Source organism: Hippocampus guttulatus, unplaced genomic scaffold, assembly GCF_054856545.1.
Source record: "Hippocampus guttulatus isolate MCC_2025c unplaced genomic scaffold, RoL_Hgut_1.0 HiC_scaffold_164, whole genome shotgun sequence".
Classification (NCBI taxonomy): domain Eukaryota; kingdom Metazoa; phylum Chordata; class Actinopteri; order Syngnathiformes; family Syngnathidae; genus Hippocampus; species Hippocampus guttulatus.
In genome coordinates this window covers 1,943-10,000 of record NW_028233853.1, presented here as the reverse complement: position 1 = coordinate 10,000, position 8,058 = coordinate 1,943, and positions in this window count along the sequence as shown.

Sequence of the window (8,058 nt, the reverse complement as noted above, 5' to 3'; positions counted from 1 at the left end):
GCCCGGGAAAAGGGCCTCCTTGCAGGCGTGAGAGTTTAATAATAGCGGGCCGGCTCTGCGAGCGTGCGTGCCCGGGAAAAGGGCCTCTTGGCCGGCCTGAGCGTTTAATAATAGCGGGCCGGCTCATCGAGCGTGCGTGCCCGGGAAAAGGGCCTCTTGGCCGGCCTGAGCGTTTAATAATAGCGGGCCGGCCCCGCGAGCGTGCGTGCCCGGGAAAAAGGCCTCCTTGCAGGCGTGAGAGTTTAATAATAGCGGGCCGGCTCATCGAGCGTGCGTGCCCGGGAAAAGGGCCTCCTTGCAGGCGTGAGAGTTTAATAATAGCGGGCCGGCTCGGCGAGCGTGCGTGCCCGGGAAAAGGGCCTCTTGGCCGGCGTGAGAGTTTAATAATAGCGGGCCGGCCCCGCGAGCGTGCGTGCCCGGGAAAAAGGCCTCCTTGCAGGGGTGAGAGTTTAATAATAGCGGGCCGGCCCGGCGAGCGTGCGTGCCCGGGAAAAAGGCCTCCTTGCAGGCGTGAGCGTTTAATAATAGCGGACCGGCTCTGCGAGCGTGCGTGCCCGGGAAAAGGGCCTCTTGGCCGGCCTGAGCGTTTAATAATAGCGGGCCGGCCCGGCGAGCGTGCGTGCCCGGGAAAAAGGCCTCTTGGCCGGCTTGGGGGATTGAAAAAAAATCCCCCATTCATTTTCAACGGGAGGGGTCGGCGGTACCGCTTGGTGTCCGCCAGACGGCGGTGTGGTAGGCAAATGGCGGGCCTGCACGGCGAGCGTGCGTGCCCGGGAAAAAGGCCTCCTTGCAGGCGTGAGAGTTTAATAATAGCGGGCCGGCCCGGAGAGCGTGCGTGCCCGGGAAAAAGGCCTCTTGGCCGGCGTGAGAGTTTAATAATAGCGGGCCGGCCCGGCGAGCGTGCGTGCCCGGGAAAAAGGCCTCCTTGCAGGCGTGAGCGTTTAATAATAGCGGGCCGGCTCATCGAGCGTGCGTGCCCGGGAAAAGGGCCTCTTGGCCGGCGTGAGAGTTTAATAATAGCGGGCCGGCTCATCGAGCGTGCGTGCCCGGGAAAAAGGCCTCTTGGCCGGCTTGGGGGATTGAAAAAAAAATCCCCCATTCATTTTCAACGGGAGGGGTCGGCGGTACCGCTTGGTGTCCGCCAGACGGCGGTGTGGTAGGCAAATGGCGGGCCTGCACGGCGAGCGTGCGTGCCCGGGAAAAAGGCCTCCTGGCCGGCGTGAGAGTTTAATAATAGCGGGCCGGCTCTGCGAGCGTGCGTGCCCGGGAAAAAGGCCTCCTTGCAGGCGTGAGAGTTTAATAATAGCGGGCCGGCTCGGCGAGCGTGCGTGCCCGGGAAAAAGGCCTCCTTGCAGGCGTAAGAGTTTAATAATAGCGGGCCGGCTCATCGAGCGTGCGTGCCCGGGAAAAAGGCCTCTTGGCCGGCGTGAGAGTTTAATAATAGCGGGCCGGCCCGGCGAGCGTGCGTGCCCGGGAAAAAGGCCTCCTTGCAGGCGTGAGTGTTTAATAATAGCGGGCCGGCTCATCGAGCGTGCGTGCCCGGGAAAAGGGCCTCTTGGCCGGCGTGAGAGTTTAATAATAGCGGGCCGGCCCCGCGAGCGTGCGTGCCCGGGAAAAAGGCCTCCTTGCAGGCGTAAGAGTTTAATAATAGCGGGCCGGCTCATCGAGCGTGCGTGCCCGGGAAAAAGGCCTCTTGGCCGGCTTGGGGGATTGAAAAAAAATCCCCCATTCATTTTCAACGGGAGGGGTCGGCGGTACCGCTTGGTGTCCGCCAGACGGCGGTGTGGTAGGCAAATGGCGGGCCTGCACGGCGAGCGTGCGTGCCCGGGAAAAATGCCTCCTGGCCGGCGTGAGAGTTTAATAATAGCGGGCCGGCTCGGCGAGCGTGCGTGCCCGGGAAAAAGGCCTCTTGGCCGGCGTGAGAGTTTAATAATAGCGGGCCGGCTCGGCGAGCGTGCGTGCCCGGGAAAAGGGCCTCTTGGCCGGCGTGAGAGTTTAATAATAGCGGGCCGGCTCAGCGAGCGTGCGTGCCCGGGAAAAAGGCCTCCTTGCAGGCGTGAGAGTTTAATAATAGCGGGCCGGCTCATCGAGCGTGCGTGCCCGGGAAAAGGGCCTCTTGGCCGGCGTGAGAGTTTAATAATAGCGGGCCGGCTCATCGAGCGTGCGTGCCCGGGAAAAAGGCCTCTTGGCCGGCTTGGGGGATTGTAAAAAAAAATCCCCCATTCATTTTCAACGGGAGGGGTCGGCGGTACCGCGTGGTGTCCGCCAGACGGCGGTGTGGTAGGCAAATGGCGGGCCTGCACGGCGAGCGTGCGTGCCCGGGAAAAATGCCTCCTGGCCGGCGTGAGAGTTTAATAATAGCGGGCCGGCTCATCGAGCGTGCGTGCCCGGGAAAAAGGCCTCCTTGCAGGCGTGAGAGTTTAATAATAGCGGGCCGGCTCGGCGAGCGTGCGTGCCCGGGAAAAAGGCCTCCTTGCAGGCGTAAGAGTTTAATAATAGCGGGCCGGCTCATCGAGCGTGCGTGCCCGGGAAAAAGGCCTCTTGGCCGGCTTGGGGGATTGAAAAAAAATCCCCCATTCATTTTCAACGGGAGGGGTCGGCGGTACCGCTTGGTGTCCGCCAGACGGCGGTGTGGTAGGCAAATGGCGGGCCTGCACGGCGAGCGTGCGTGCCCGGGAAAAATGCCTCCTGGCCGGCGTGAGAGTTTAATAATAGCGGGCCGGCTCGGCGAGCGTGCGTGCCCGGGAAAAAGGCCTCTTGGCCGGCGTGAGAGTTTAATAATAGCGGGCCGGCTCGGCGAGCGTGCGTGCCCGGGAAAAGGGCCTCTTGGCCGGCGTGAGAGTTTAATAATAGCGGGCCGGCTCAGCGAGCGTGCGTGCCCGGGAAAAAGGCCTCCTTGCAGGCGTGAGAGTTTAATAATAGCGGGCCGGCTCATCGAGCGTGCGTGCCCGGGAAAAGGGCCTCTTGGCCGGCGTGAGAGTTTAATAATAGCGGGCCTGAGAGTTTAATAATAGCGGGCCGGCTCGGCGAGCGTGCGTGCCCGGGAAAAGGGCCTCTTGGCCGGCGTGAGAGTTTAATAATAGCGGGCCGGCTCATCGAGCGTGCGTGCCCGGGAAAAGGGCCTCTTGGCCGGCGTGAGAGTTTAATAATAGCGGGCCGGCCCGGCGAGCGTGCGTGCCCGGGAAAAAGGCCTCCTTGCAGGCGTGAGAGTTTAATAATAGCGGGCCGGCCCGGCGAGCGTGCGTGCCCGGGAAAAAGGCCTCCTTGCAGGCGTGAGAGTTTAATAATAGCGGGCCGGCCCGGCGAGCGTGCGTGCCCGGGAAAAAGGCCTCCTTGCAGGCGTGAGAGTTTAATAATAGCGGGCCGGCCCGGCGAGCGTGCGTGCCCGGGAAAAAGGCCTCCTTGCAGGCGTGAGAGTTTAATAATAGCGGGCCGGCCCGGCGAGCGTGCGTGCCCGGGAAAAAGGCCTCCTTGCAGGCGTGAGAGTTTAATAATAGCGGGCCGGCTCCGCGAGCGTGCGTGGCCGGGAAAAAGGCCTCTTGGCCGGCGTGAGAGTTTAATAATAGCGGGCCGGCTCATCGAGCGTGCGTGCCCGGGAAAAGGGCCTCTTGGCCGGCGTGAGAGTTTAATAATAGCGGGCCGGCTCATCGAGCGTGCGTGCCCGGGAAAAGGGCCTCTTGGCCGGCGTGAGAGTTTAATAATAGCGGGCCGGCCCGGCGAGCGTGCGTGCCCGGGAAAAAGGCCTCCTTGCAGGCGTGAGAGTTTAATAATAGCGGGCCGGCCCGGCGAGCGTGCGTGCCCGGGAAAAAGGCCTCCTTGCAGGCGTGAGAGTTTAATAATAGCGGGCCGGCCCGGCGAGCGTGCGTGCCCGGGAAAAAGGCCTCCTTGCAGGCGTGAGAGTTTAATAATAGCGGGCCGGCCCGGCGAGCGTGCGTGCCCGGGAAAAAGGCCTCCTTGCAGGCGTGAGAGTTTAATAATAGCGGGCCGGCTCCGCGAGCGTGCGTGCCCGGGAAAAAGGCCTCCTTGCAGGCGTGAGAGTTCAATAATAGCGGGCCGGCCCGGCGAGCGTGCGTGCCCGGGAAAAAGGCCTCTTGGCCGGCGTGAGAGTTTAATAATAGCGGGCCGGCCCCGCGAGCGTGCGTGCCCGGGAAAAAGGCCTCCTTGCAGGGGTGAGAGTTTAATAATAGCGGGCCGGCCCGGCGAGCGTGCGTGCCCGGGAAAAAGGCCTCTTGGCCGGCGTGGGAGATTGAAAAAATTCCCCCATTCATTTTCAATGGCGGGGGTACCAGGGGTAGAGCTGGGGGTACCAGGGGTAAAGAGCGGGCCGGCCCGGCGTGCGAGTTTGGCCGGAAAAGAGGCCTCTTGGTCGGATTGGGAGATTGAAAAAATTCCCCCATTCATTTTCAATGGCGGGGGTACCAGGGGTAGAGCTGGGGGTACCAGGGGTAAAGAGCGGGCCGGCCCGGCGTGCGAGTTTGGCCGGAAAAGAGGCCTCTTGGTCGGATTGGGAGATTGAAAAAATTCCCCCATTCATTTTCAATGGCGGGGGTACCAGGGGTAGAGCTGGGGGTACCAGGGGTAAAGAGCGGGCCGGCCCGGCGTGCGAGTTTGGCCGGAAAAGAGGCCTCTTGGTCGGATTGGGAGATTGAAAAAATTCCCCCATTCATTTTCAATGGCGGGGGTACCAGGGGTAGAGCTGGGGGTACCAGGGGTAAAGAGCGGGCCGGCCCGGCGTGCGAGTGTGGCCGGGAAAGAGCCCTCCTGGCCGGCCTGGGAGATTGAAAAAAATTCCCCCATTCATTTTCAATGGCGGGGGTACCAGGGGTAAAGAGCGGGCCGGCCCAGCGTGCGAGTTTGGCCGGGAAAGGGGCCTCCTGGCCGGCCTGGGGGATTAAAAAAATTCCCCCATTCATTTTCAATGGCGGGGGTACCAGGGGTAGCAGTACCGATTTTGGTCGTTAGGGGCGCTGTAGTAGGTAAACCAGATATGCGGAGTTAGGGGGTCAAGAAGGCGAAAGGCTTAGAAAGTGACCGTTCACCAAAATACTTTCCGAAACGTATATAGGGGGGCATGTGTCGGACGAGTCACCATGCTTTCTCGATGCTGGAGGTACCAGGGGCACAAAGTTGGCCGGGAAAGATGCCTCTTAGGCGGATTGAAAGCATGAGAAAATGCCCCCCATTCATTTTCAATGGCGGAGAGCGGGCCGGCCCCGCAGCCGAGTGTGGCCGGCGGAGAGGCGTCTCGGTCGGATGAATGAAGCGTGGAGCCGGCCTCTGACGGCGGAGCTCCGCACTTTCGAATATTTTCTATCTCCCCCTCCGGGCGGTCGACGGCAGTTGGGAAGGCCGCCCGAGAGGCGCCCGGGGCGGATACCTCGGGCGAAAAGCCGGCCTCTGACGGCGGAGCTCCGCACTTTCGAATATTTTCTATTTCCCCCTCCGGGCGGTCGACGGCAGTTGGGAAGGCCGCCCGAGAGGCGCCCGGGGCGGATACCTCGGGCGAAAAGCCGGCCTCTGACGGCGGAGCTCCGCACTTTCGAATATTTTCTATTTCCCCCTCCGGGCGGCCGACGGCAGTTGGGAAGGCCGCCCGAGAGGCGCCCGGGGCGGATACCTCGGGCGAAAAGCCGGCCTCTGACGGCGGAGCTCCGCACTTTCGAATATTTTCTATTTCCCCCTCCGGGCGGTCGACGGCAGTTGGGAAGGCCGCCCGAGAGGCGCCCGGGGCGGATACCTCGGGCGAAAAGCCGGCCTCTGACGGCGGAGCTCCGCACTTTCGAATATTTTCTATTTCCCCCTCCGGGCGGTCGACGGCAGTTGGGAAGGCCGCCCGAGAGGCGCCCGGGGCGGATACCTCGGGCGAAAAGCCGGCCTCTGACGGCGGAGCTCCGCACTTTCGAATATTTTCTATCTCCCCCTCCGGGCGGCCGACGGCAGTTGGGAAGGCCGCCCGAGAGGCGCCCGGGGCGGATACCTCGGGCGAAAAGCCGGCCTCTGACGGCGGAGCTCCGCACTTTCGAATATTTTCTATTTCCCCCTCCGGGCGGCCGACGGCAGTTGGGAAGGCCGCCCGAGAGGCGCCCGGGGCGGATACCTCGGGCGAAAAGCCGGCCTCTGACGGCGGAGCTCCGCACTTTCGAATATTTTCTATTTCCCCCTCCGGGCGGCCGACGGCAGTTGGGAAGGCCGCCCGAGAGGCGCCCGGGGCGGATACCTCGGGCGAAAAGCCGGCCTCTGACGGCGGAGCTCCGCACTTTCGAATATTTTCTATTTCCCCCTCCGGGCGGCCGACGGCAGTTGGGAAGGCCGCCCGAGAGGCGCCCGGGGCGGATACCTCGGGCGAAAAGCCGGCCTCTGACGGCGGAGCTCCGCACTTTCGAATATTTTCTATTTCCCCCTCCGGGCGGCCGACGGCAGTTGGGAAGGCCGCCCGAGAGGCGCCCCGGGGCGGATACCTCGGGCGAAAAGCCGGCCTCTGACGGCGGAGCTCCGCACTTTCGAATATTTTCTATTTCCCCCTCCGGGCGGCCGACGGCAGTTGGGAAGGTCGCCCGAGAGGCGCCCCGGGGCGGATACCCCGGGCGAAAAGCCGGCCTCTGACGGCGGAGCTCCGCACTTTCGAATATTTTCTATTTCCCCCTCCGGGCGGCTGACGGCAGGTGGGAAGGCCGCCCATTCATTTTCAATGGCGGAGGTACCAGGGGTGCCGCTGAGGGTACCAGGGGTGCCGCTGAGGGTACCAGGGGTGCAGCTGAGGGTACCAGGGGTGCCGCTGAGGGTACCAGGGGTGCCGCTGAGGGTACCAGGGGTACGGCTGAGGGTACCAGGGGTGCCGCTGAGGGTACCAGGGGTGCCGCTGAGGGTACCAGGGGTGCCGCTGAGGGTACCAGGGGTGCCGCTGAGGGTACCAGGGGTTCGGCTGAGGGTACCAGGGGTACGGCTGAGGGTACCAGGGGTGCCGCTGAGGGTACCAGGGGTGCCGCTGAGGGTACCAGGGGTGCGGCTGAGGGTACCAGGGGTAAGGCTGAGGGTACCAGGGGTGCCGCTGAGGGTACCAGGGGTGCGGCTGAGGGTACCAGGGGTAAGGCTGAGGGTACCAGGGGTAAGGCTGAGGGTACCAGGGGTAAGGCTGAGGGTACCAGGGGTACGGCTGGAGGTACCAGGGGTAAGGCTGGAGGTACCAGGGGTAAGGCTGGAGGTACCAGGGGTAAGGCTGGAGGTACCAGGGGTTAGGCTGGAGGTACCAGGGGTAAGGCTGGGGGTACCAGGGGTAAGGCTGAGGGTACCAGGGGCGAAGCTGGCTGGGGGTACCAGGGGTTGGGCTGAGGGTACCAGGGGTTGGGCTGAGGGTACCAGGGGTAAGGCTGAGGGTACCAGGGGCGAAGCTGGCTGGGGGTACCAGGGGTGTTGCTGAGGGTACCAGGGGTGCCGCTGAGGGTACCAGGGGTTAGGCTGGGGGTACCAGGGGTTGAGCTGAGGGTACCAGGGGTAAGGCTGAGGGTACCAGGGGTGTTGCTGGGGGTACCAGGGGTCGCCATTCATTTTCAATGGGGGAGGTACCAGGGGTAGGGCTGGGGGTACCAGGGGTAAAGAGCGGACCGGCTCGCCGGCCGAGCGTGGCCGAAAAAGAGGCCTCCTGGCCGGATTGAGAAATTAAAAAAATTCCCCCATTCATTTTCAATGGCGGGGGTACCAGGGGTATGCAGTACCGATTTTGGTCGTTAGGGGCGCTGTAGTAGGTAAACCAGATATGGGGAGTTAGGGGGTCAAGAAGGCTAAAAGGCTTAGAAAGTGAGCGTTCACCAAAATACTTTCCGAAACGTATATAGGTGAGCATGTTTTGAATGGGTGACCTCCAGGGCGACACAGGGGAGGCCCCTAAGAGTATAATCAGACCATCGTGAGGGTGTTTCCAGCCACCCAAAAGCACTGGAACGGCCTCTGACGGCGGAGCTCCGCACTATCGAATATTTTCTATTTCCCCCTCCAGGCGGTCGACGGCAGTTGGGAAGGCCGCCCGAGAGGCGCCCGGGGCGGATACCCCGTGCGAAAACC